Source organism: Scyliorhinus torazame, unplaced genomic scaffold (assembly GCF_047496885.1).
Source record: "Scyliorhinus torazame isolate Kashiwa2021f unplaced genomic scaffold, sScyTor2.1 scaffold_1512, whole genome shotgun sequence".
In the NCBI taxonomy this organism is placed as follows: domain Eukaryota; kingdom Metazoa; phylum Chordata; class Chondrichthyes; order Carcharhiniformes; family Scyliorhinidae; genus Scyliorhinus; species Scyliorhinus torazame.
Window position 1 is genome coordinate 10,001 of NW_027309239.1, and position 10,000 is coordinate 20,000.

The 10,000-nt window shown below is 59.1% G+C and overlaps 1 protein-coding gene across 1 annotated transcript in view; it reads left to right on the forward strand.

Annotated features, from left to right (window-relative positions):
• The window catches only part of LOC140407372 (prolow-density lipoprotein receptor-related protein 1-like), a 34,345-nt gene that overhangs the window by 6,339 nt on the left and 18,006 nt on the right, over window positions 1-10,000 (forward strand). The gene's annotated exons all lie outside the window — the stretch shown is intronic.

A 10,000-nucleotide genomic window follows, 5' to 3' on the forward strand; every position in this document is an offset into this window, starting at 1 on the left:
GGTTACAGAGATAGGGAGTGTTGTAGGGGGCTGGAGGAGGTTACAGAGATAGGGAGGGGTGTAGGGCAGGAGGAGGTTACAGAGATAGGGAGGGTGTAGGCGACTGGAGGAGGTTACAGAGATAGGGAGGTGTGTAGGGGGGCTGGAGGAGGTTACAGAGATAGGGAGGGTGTAGGGGACTGGAGGAGGTTACAGAGATAGGCAGGGGTGTAGGGGGGCTGGAGGAGGTTACAGTGATAGGGAGGGGTGTAGGGGGCTGGAGGAGGTTACAGACATAGGGAGGGTTGTAGGGGGCTGGAGGAGGTTACAGAGATAGGGAGGGGGTGTAGGGGCTGGAGGAGGTTACAGAGATGGGGAGGGGTGCAGGGGCAGGAGGAGGTTACAGAAATAGGGAGGGGCGTGGGGGGCTGGAGGAGGTTACAGAGATAGTGAGGGGTATAGGGGCTGGAGGAGGTTACAGAGATAGGGAGGGGTGTAGGGGCGGGAGGGGGTTACAGAGATAGAGAGGGTCGTAGGGGGCTGGAGGAGGTTACAGAGATAGGGAGGGTGTAGGGGGCTGGAGGATGTTACAGAGATAGGGAGGGTTGTAGGGGCTGGAGGAGGTTACAGAGATAGGGAGGGGTGTAGGGGCTGGAGGAGGTTACAGAGATAGGGAGGGTGAGGGGGCTGGGGGTGATGACAGAAATAGGGAGGGGTGTAGGGGACTGGAGGAGGTCACAGAGATAGGGAGGGGTGTAGGGGGGCTGGAGGAGGTTACAGAGATAGGGAGGGGTGTAGGGGACTGGAGGAGGTTACAGAGATAGGGAGGGGTGTAGGGGCTGGAGGAGGTTACAGAGATAGGGAGGGTGTAGGGGACTGGAGGAGGTTACAGAGATAGGTAGGGTGTAGGGGGCTGGAGGAGGTTACAGAGATAGGGAGGGTTGTAGGGGCTGGAGGAGGTTACAGAGAGGGAGGGGTGTAGGGGGCTGGAGGAGGTTAAAGAGATAGGGAGGGGTGTAGGGGCTGGAGGAGGTTACAGAGATAGGGAGGGGTGTAGGGGGCTGGAGGAGGTTACAGAGATAGGGAGGGGTGTAGGGGGCTGGAGGAGGTTACAGAGATAGGGAGGGGTGTAGGGGGGCTGGAGGAGGTTACAGAGATGGGGAGGGGTGTAGGGGGCTGGAGGAGGTTAAAGAGATAGGGAGGGGTGTCGGGGGCTGGAGGAGGTTACAGAGATAGGGAGGGGTGTAGGGGGGCTGGAGGAGGTTACAGTGATAGGGAGGGGAGTAGGGGCTGGAGGAGCTTACAGAGATAGGGAGGGTGTAGGGGGGCTGGAGGATGTTACAGAGATAGGGAGGGTTGTAGGGGGCTGGAGGAGGTTACAGAGATAGGGAGGGGTGTAGGGGACTGGAGGAGGTTACAGAGATAGGGAGGGGTGTCGGGGGCTGGAGGACGTTACAGAGATAGGGAGGGTTGTAGGGGGCTGGAGGAGGTTACAGAGATAGGGAGGGGTGTAGGGGCTGGAGGAGGTTACAGAAATAGTGAGGGTTGGAGGGGGGCTGGAGGAGGTTACAGAGATAGGGAGGGGTGTAGGGGAATGGATGAGGTTACAGAGATAGGGAGGGGTGTAGGGCTGGAGGAGATTACAGAGAGAGGCAGGGTTGTAGGGGGATGGCGGAGGTTACAGAGATAGGGAGGGTTGTAGGGACTGGAGGACGTTACAGAGATAGGGAGGGGTGTAGGGTCTGGAGGAGGTTACAGAGATAGGGAGGGTGTAGGGTCTGGAGGAGGTTACAGAGATAGGGACGGGTGTAGGGGGCTGGAGGAGGTTACAGAGATAGGGAGGGTGTAGGGGCAGCAGGAGGTTACAGAGATAGGGAGGGGTGTAGGGGGGCTGGAAGAGTTTACAGAGATAGGGAGGGTTGTGGGAGCTGGAGGAGGTTACAGAGATAGGGAGGGGTGTACGGGCTGGAGGAGGTTACAGAGATAGGGAGGGTTGGAGGGGGCTGGAGGAGGTTACAGAGATAGGGAGGGGTGTAGGGGGACTGGAGGAGGTTACAGAGATAGGGAGGGGTGTAGGGGCTGGAGGAGGTTACAGAGATAGGGAGGGGTGTAGCGGACTGGAGGAGGTTACAGAGGTAGGGAGGGGTGTAGGGGGGCTGGAGGAGGTTACAGAGATAGGGAGGGGTGTAGGGGGCTGGAGGAGGTTACAGAGATAGGGAGGGGTGTAGGGGACTGGAGGAGGTTACAGAGATAGGGAGGGGTGTTGGGGGCTGGAGGAGGTTACAGAGATCGGGAGGGGTGTAGAGGCTGGAGGAGGTTACAGAGATAGGGAGGGGAGTAGGGGACTGGAGGAGGTTACAGAGATAGGGAGGGTGTCGGGGACTGGAGGAGGTTACAGAGATAGGGAGGGGTGTAGGGGAGTGGAGGGGGTTAAGAGAAAGGGAGGGGTGTCGGGGGCTGGAGGAGGTTACAGAGATAGGGAGGGGTGTAGGGGCTGGAGGAGGTTACAGAGATAGGGAGGGGTGTAGGGCCTGGAGGAGGTTACAGAGATAGGGAGGGTTGTAGGGGGACTGGAGGAGGTTACAGAGATAGGGAGGGGTGTAGGGCCTGGAGGAGGTTACAGAGATAGGGAGGGTGTAGGGGGACTGGAGGAGGTTACAGAGATAGGGAGGGGTGTAGTGGCTGGAGGAGGTTACAGAGATAGGGAGGGTGTAGGGGCTGGAGGAGGTTACAGAGATAGGGAGGGGTGTAGGGGGCTGGAGGAGGTTACAGAGATAGGGAGGGGTGTAGTGGCTGGAGGAGGTTACAGAGATAGGGAGAGGTGTAGGGGGCTGGAGGAGGTTACAGAGATAGGGAGGGGTGTAGTGGCTGGAGGTGGTTACAGAGATAGGGAGGGGTGGAGGGGACTGGAGGAGGTTACAGAGATAGGGAGGGGTGTAGGGGGCTGGAGGTGGTTACAGAGATAGGGAGGGGTGTAGTGGCTGGAGGAGGTTACAGAGATAGGGAGAGGTGTAGGGGGCTGGAGGAGGTTACAGAGATAGGGAGGGGTGTAGGGACTGGAGGAGGTTACAGAGATAGGGCGGGGTGTAGGGGGCTGGAGGAGGTTACAGGGATAGGGAGGGGTGTAGGGACTGGAGGAGGTTACAGAGATAGGGCGGGGTGTAGGGTCTGGAGGAGGTTACAGAGATAGGGAGGGTGTAGGGGCTGGAGGAGGTTACAGATATAGGGAGGGTGTAGGGGACTGGAGGAGGTTACAGAGATAGGGAGGGGTGTAGGGGCTGGAGGAGGCTACAGAGATAGGGAGGGGTGTAGGGGGCTGGAGGAGGTTACAGAGATAGGGAGGGGTGTAGGGGGCTGGAGGAGGTTACAGAGATAGGGAGGGTTGTGGGGAGCTGGAGGAGGTTACAGAGATAGGGAGGGGTGTACGGGCTGGAGGAGGTTACAGAGATAGGGAGGGTTGGAGGGGGCTGGAGGAGGTTACAGAGATAGGGAGGGGTGTAGGGGGACTGGAGGAGGTTACAGAGATAGGGAGGGGTGTAGGGGCTGGAGGAGGTTACAGAGATAGGGAGGGGTGTAGCGGACTGGAGGAGGTTACAGAGGTAGGGAGGGGTGTAGGGGGGCTGGAGGAGGTTACAGAGATAGGGAGGGGTGTAGGGGGCTGGAGGAGGTTACAGAGATAGGGAGGGGTGTAGGGGACTGGAGGAGGTTACAGAGATAGGGAGGGGTGTTGGGGGCTGGAGGAGGTTACAGAGATCGGGAGGGGTGTAGAGGCTGGAGGAGGTTACAGAGATAGGGAGGGGAGTAGGGGACTGGAGGAGGTTACAGAGATAGGGAGGGTGTCGGGGACTGGAGGAGGTTACAGAGATAGGGAGGGGTGTAGGGGAGTGGAGGGGGTTAAAGAGAAAGGGAGGGGTGTCGGGGGCTGGAGGAGGTTACAGAGATAGGGAGGGGTGTAGGGGCTGGAGGAGGTTACAGAGATAGGGAGGGGTGTAGGGCCTGGAGGAGGTTACAGAGATAGGGAGGGTTGTAGGGGGACTGGAGGAGGTTACAGAGATAGGGAGGGGTGTGATAGGGAGGGGTGTAGGGCCTGGAGGAGGTTACAGAGATAGGGAGGGTGTAGGGGGACTGGAGGAGGTTACAGAGATAGGGAGGGGTGTAGTGGCTGGAGGAGGTTACAGAGATAGGGAGGGTGTAGGGGGCTGGAGGAGGTTACAGAGATAGGGAGGGGTGTAGGGGGCTGGAGGAGGTTACAGAGATAGGGAGGGGTGTAGTGGCTGGAGGAGGTTACAGAGATAGGGAGAGGTGTAGGGGGCTGGAGGAGGTTACAGAGATAGGGAGGGGTGTAGTGGCTGGAGGTGGGTTACAGAGATAGGGAGGGGTGGAGGGGACTGGAGGAGGTTACAGAGATAGGGAGGGGTGTAGGGGGCTGGAGGAGGTTACAGAGATAGGAGGGGTGTAGTGGCTGGAGGAGTTACAGAGATAGGGAGAGGTGTAGGGGGCTGGAGGAGGTTACAGAGATAGGGAGGGGTGTAGGTACTGGAGGAGGTTACAGAGATAGGGCGGGGGTGTAGGGGGCTGGAGGAGGTTACAGGGATAGGGAGGGGTGTAGGGACTGGAGGAGGTTTACAGAGATAGGGGCGGGGTGTAGGGTCTGGAGGAGGTTACAGAGATAGGGAGGGTGTAGGGGCTGGAGGAGGTTACAGATATAGGGAGGGTGTAGGGGACTGGAGGAGGTTACAGAGATAGGGAGGGGTGTAGGGGCTGGAGGAGGCTACAGAGATAGGGAGGGGTGTAGGGGGCTGGAGGAGGTTACAGAGATAGGGAGGGGTGTAGGGGGCTGGAGGAGGTTACAGAGATAGGGAGGGGTGTAGGGGGCTGGAGGAGGTTACAGAGATAGGGAGGGGTTGTAGGGGACTGGAGGAGGTTACAGAGATAGGGAGGGGCGTAGGGGCTGGAGGAGGTTACAGAGATAGGGAGGGGTGTAAGGGGGACTGGAGGAGGTTACAGAGATAGGGAGGGGCGTAGGGGACTGGAGGAGGTTACAGAGATAGGGAGGGGTGTAAGGGGGACATGGAGGAGGTACAGAGATAGGGAGGGGCGTAGGGGACTGGAGGAGGTTACAGAGATAGGGAGGGGTGTAAGGGGGACTGGAGGAGGTTACAGAGATAGGGAGGGGCGTAGGGGACTGGAGGAGGTTACAGAGATAGGGAGGGGGTGTAGGGGACTGGAGGAGGGTTACAGAGATAGGGAGGGGTGTAGGGTGGCTGGAGGAGGTTACAGAGATCGGGAGGGGTGTAGAGGCTGGAGGAGGTTACAGAGATAGGGAGGGGAGTAGGGACTGGAGGAGGTTACAGAGATAGGGAGGGGTGTCAGGGGCTGGAGGAGGTTACAGAGATAGGGAGGGGTGTAGGGCCTGGAGGAGGTTACAGAGATAGGGAGGGGTGTAGGGGAGTGGAGGGGGTTAAAGAGAAAGGGAGGGGTGTCGGGGGCTGGAGGAGGTTACAGAGATAGGGAGGGGTGTAGGGGCTGGAGGAGGTTACAGAGATAGGGAGGGGTGTTAGGGCTGGAGGAGGTTACAGAGATAGGGAGGGTTTGTAGGGGGACTGGAGGAGGTTACAGAGATAGGGAGGGGTGTAGGGCCTGGAGGAGGTTACAGAGATAGGGAGGGTGTAGGGGGACTGGAGGAGGTTACAGAGATAGGGAGGGGTGTAGTGGCTGGAGGAGGTTACAGAGATAGGGAGGGTGTAGGGGGCTGGAGGAGGTTACAGAGATAGGGAGGGGTTGTAGGGGGCTGGAGGAGGTTACAGAGATAGGGAGGGTGTAGTGGCTGGAGGAGGTTACAGAGATAGGGGAGAGGTGTAGGGGGCTGGAGGAGGTTACAGAGATAGGGAGGGGTGTAGTGGCTGGAGGTGGTTACAGAGTTAGGGAGGGGTGGAGGGGACTGGAGGAGGTTACAGAGATAGGGAGGGGTGTAGGGGGCTGGAGGAGGTTACAGAGATAGGGAGGGGTGTAGTGGCTGGAGGAGGTTACAGAGATAGGGAGAGGTGTAGGGGGGCTGGAGGAGGTTACAGAGATAGGGAGGGGTGTAGGGACTGAGGAGGTTACCAGAGATAGGGCGGGGTGTAGGGGCTGGAGGAGGTTACAGGGATAGGGAGGGGTGTAGGGACTGGGAGGAGGTTACAGAGATAGGGCGGGGTGTAGGGTCTGGAGGAGGTTACAGAGATAGGGAGGGGTTGTAGGGGACTGGAGGAGGTTACAGAGATAGGGAGGGTGTAGGGGACTGGAGGAGGTTACAGAGATAGGGAGGGGGTGTAGGGGCTGGAGGAGGCTACAGAGATAGGGAGGGGTGTAGGGGGCTGGAGGAGGTTACAGAGATAGGGAGGGGTGTAGGGGGCTGGAGGAGGTTACAGAGATAGGGAGGGTGTAGGGACTGGAGGAGGTTACAGAGATAGGGAGGGGCGTAGGGGACTGGAGGAGGTTACAGAGATAGGGAGGGGTGTAAGGGGGACTGGAGGAGGTTACAGAGATAGGGAGGGGCGTAGGGGACTGGAGGAGGTTACAGAGATAGGGAGGGGTGTAAGGGGGACTGGAGGAGGTTACAGAGATAGGGAGGGGCGTAGGGGACTGGAGGAGGTTACAGAGATAGGGAGGGGTGTAAGGGGGGACTGGAGGAAGTTACAGAGATAGGGAGGGGCGTAGGGGACTGGAGGAGGTTACAGAGATAGGGAGGGGTGTAGGGGGACTGGAGGAGGTTACAGAGATAGGGAGGGGCGTAGGGGACTGGAGGAGGTTACAGAGATAGGGAGGGGTGTAAGGGGGACTGGAGGAGGTTACAGAGATAGGGAGGGGTGTAGGGGGGCTGGAGGAGGTTACAGAGATAGGGAGGGGTGTAGGGGACTGGAGGAGGTTACAGAGATAGGGAGGGGTGTAGGGTGGCTGGAGGAGGTTACAGAGATAGGGAGGGGTGTAGGGAGCTGGAGGAGGTTACAGAGATAGGGAGGGGTGTAGGGGGCTGGAGGAGGTTACAGAGATAGGGAGGGGTGTAGGGGGCTGGAGGAGGTTACATGAGATAGGGAGGTGTGTAGGGGACTGGAGGAGGTTACAGAGATAAGGAGGGGTGTAGGGGGCTGGAGGAGGTTACAGAGATAGGGAGGGGTGTAGGGGGCTGGAGGAGGTTACAGAGATAGGGAGGGGTGTAGGGGAGCTGGAGGAGGTTACAGAGATAGGGAGGGGTGTCGGGGGCTGGGAGGAGGTTACAGAGATAGGGAGGGGTGTAGGGGGGCTGGAGGAGGTTACAGAGATAGGGAGGAGTGTAGGGGGCTGGAGGAGGTTACAGAGATGGGGAGGGGTGTAGGGGCTGGAGGAGGTTACAGAGATAAGGAGGGTTGTAGGGGCTGGAGGAGGTTACAGAGATAGGGAGGGGTGTAGGGGACTGGAGGAGGTTACAGAGATAGGGAGGGGTGTAGGGGGCTGGAGGAGGTTACAGAGATAGGGAGGGGTGTAGGGGGCTGGAGGAGGTTACAGAGATAGGGAGGGTGTAGGGGACTGGAGGAGGTTACAGAGATAGGGAGGGGCGTAGGGGACTGGCGGAGGTTACAGAGATAAGGAGGGGTGTAGGGGGCTGGAGGAGGTTACAGAGATAGGGAGGGGTGTAGGGGGCTGGAGGAGGTTACAGTGATAGGGAGGGGTGTAGGGAGCTGGAGGAGGTTACAGAGATAGGGAGGGGTGTAGGGGACTGGAGGAGGTTACAGAGATAGGGAGGGGTGTAAGGGGGACTGGAGGAGGTTACAGAGATAGGGAGGGGTGTAGGGGGGCTGGAGGAGGTTACAGAGATAGGGAGGGGTGTCGGGGGGACTGGAGGAGGTTACAGAGATAGGGAGGGTTGTAGGGGGCTGGAGGAGGTTACAGAGAAAGGGAGGGGTGTAGGGGCTGGAGGAGGTTACAGTGATAGGGAGGGTGTAGGGGGCTGGAGGAGGTTACAGAGATAGGGAGGGGTGTAGGGGGCTGGAGGAGGTTACAGAGATAGGGAGGGGTGTAGGGTCTGGAGGAGGTTACAGAGATAGGGAGGGGTGTAGGGGGGCTGGAGGAGGTTACAGAGATAGGGAGGGTGTAGGGAGCTGGAGGAGGTTACAGAGATAGGGAGGGGTGTAGGGGACTGGAGGAGGTTACAGAGATAGGGAGGGGTGTAGGGGGCTGGAGGAGGTTACAGAGATAGGGAGGGTGTAGGGGGCTGGAGGAGGTTACAGAGATAGGGAGGGTGTAGGGGACTGGAGGAGGTTACAGAGATAGGGAGGGGTGTAGGGGACTGGAGGAGGTTACAGAGATAGGGAGGGTGTAGGGGACTGGAGGAGGTTACAGAGATAGGGAGGGGTGTAGGGGGGCTGGGGGAGGTTACAGAGATAGGGAGGGGTGTATGGGCCTGGAGGAGGTTACAGAGATAGGGAGGGTGTAGGGGGCTGGAAGAGGTTACAGAGATAGGGAGGGGTGTAGGTGCTGGAGGAGGTTACAGAAATAGGGAGGGGTGTAGGGGGCTGGAGGAGGTTACAGAGATGGGGAGGGGTGTAGTGGGCTGGAGGAGGTTACAGAGATAGGGAGGGGTGTCGGGGCTGGAGGAGGTTACAGAGATAGGGAGGGTGTAGGGGACTGGAGGAGGTTACAGAGATAGGGAGGGGTGTAGGGGGCTGGAGGAGGTTACAGAGATAGGGAGGGGTGTAGGGACTGGAGGAGGTTACAGAGATAGGGAGGGGTGTAGGGGGCTGGAGGAGGTTACAGAGATAGGGAGGGGCGTAGGGGGCTGAAGGAGGTTACGGAGATAGGGAGGGGTGTAGGGGGCTGGAGGAGGTTACAGAGATAGGGAGGGGTATAGGGGGCTGGAGGAGGTTACAGAGATAGGGAGGGGTGTAGGGGCTGGAGGAGGTTACAGAGATAGGGAGGGGTGTAGGGGGCTGGAGGAGGTTACAGAGATAGGGAGGGGTGTAGGGGGCTGGAGGAGGTTACAGAGATAGGGAGGGTGTAGGGGGCTGGAGGAGGTTACAGAGAGAGGGAGGGGTGTAGGGGGACTGGAGGAGGTTACAGAGATAGGGAGGGGTGTAGGGGGCTGGAGGAGGTTACAGAGATAGGGAGGGGTGTAGGGGCTGGAGGAGGTTACAGAGATGGGGAGGGGTGTAGGGGGCTGGAGGAGGTTACAGAGATAGGGAGGGGTGTAGGGGGCTGGAGGAGGTTACAGAGATAGGGAGGGGTGTAGGGGGCTGGAGGAGGTTACAGAGATAGGGAGGGGTGTAGGGGCTGGAGGAGGTTACAGAGATAGGGAGGGGTGTAGGGGCTGGAGAAGGTTACAGAGATAGGGAGGGGTGTAGGGGGCTGGAGGAGGTTACAGAGATAGGGAGGGGTGTCGGCGCTGGAGGAGGTTACAGAGATAGGGAGGGGTGTAGGGGGCTGGAGGAGGTTACAGAGATAGGGTGGGTTGTAGGGGGCTGGAGGAGGTTACAGAGATAGGGAGGGGTGTAGGGGGGCTGGAGGAGGTTACAGAGATAGGGAGGGGTGTAGGGGGCTGGAGGAGGTTACAGAGTTAGGGAGGGGTGTAGGGGCTGGAGGAGGTTACAGAGATAGGGAGGGGTGTAGGGGGCTGGAGGAGGTTACAGAGATAGGGAGGGTGTAGGGGCTGGAGGAGGTTACAGAGATAGGGAGGGGTGTAGGGGGCTGGAGGAGGTTACAGAGATAGGGAGGGGTGTAGGGAACGGGAGGAGGTTACAGAGATAGGGAGGGGTGTAGGGGGCTGGAGGAGGTTACAGAGATAGGGAGGGTGTAGGGGTTGGAGGAGGTTACAGAGATAGGGAGGGGTGTAGGGGGCTGGATGAGGTTACAGAGATAGGGAGGGGTGTAGGGGACTGGAGGAGGTTACAGAGATAGGGAGGGGTGTCGGGGCTGGAGGAGGTTACAGAGATAGGGAGGGGTGTAGGGGGCTGGATGAGGTTACAGAGATAGGGAGGGGTGTAGGGGACTGGAGGAGGTTACAGAGATA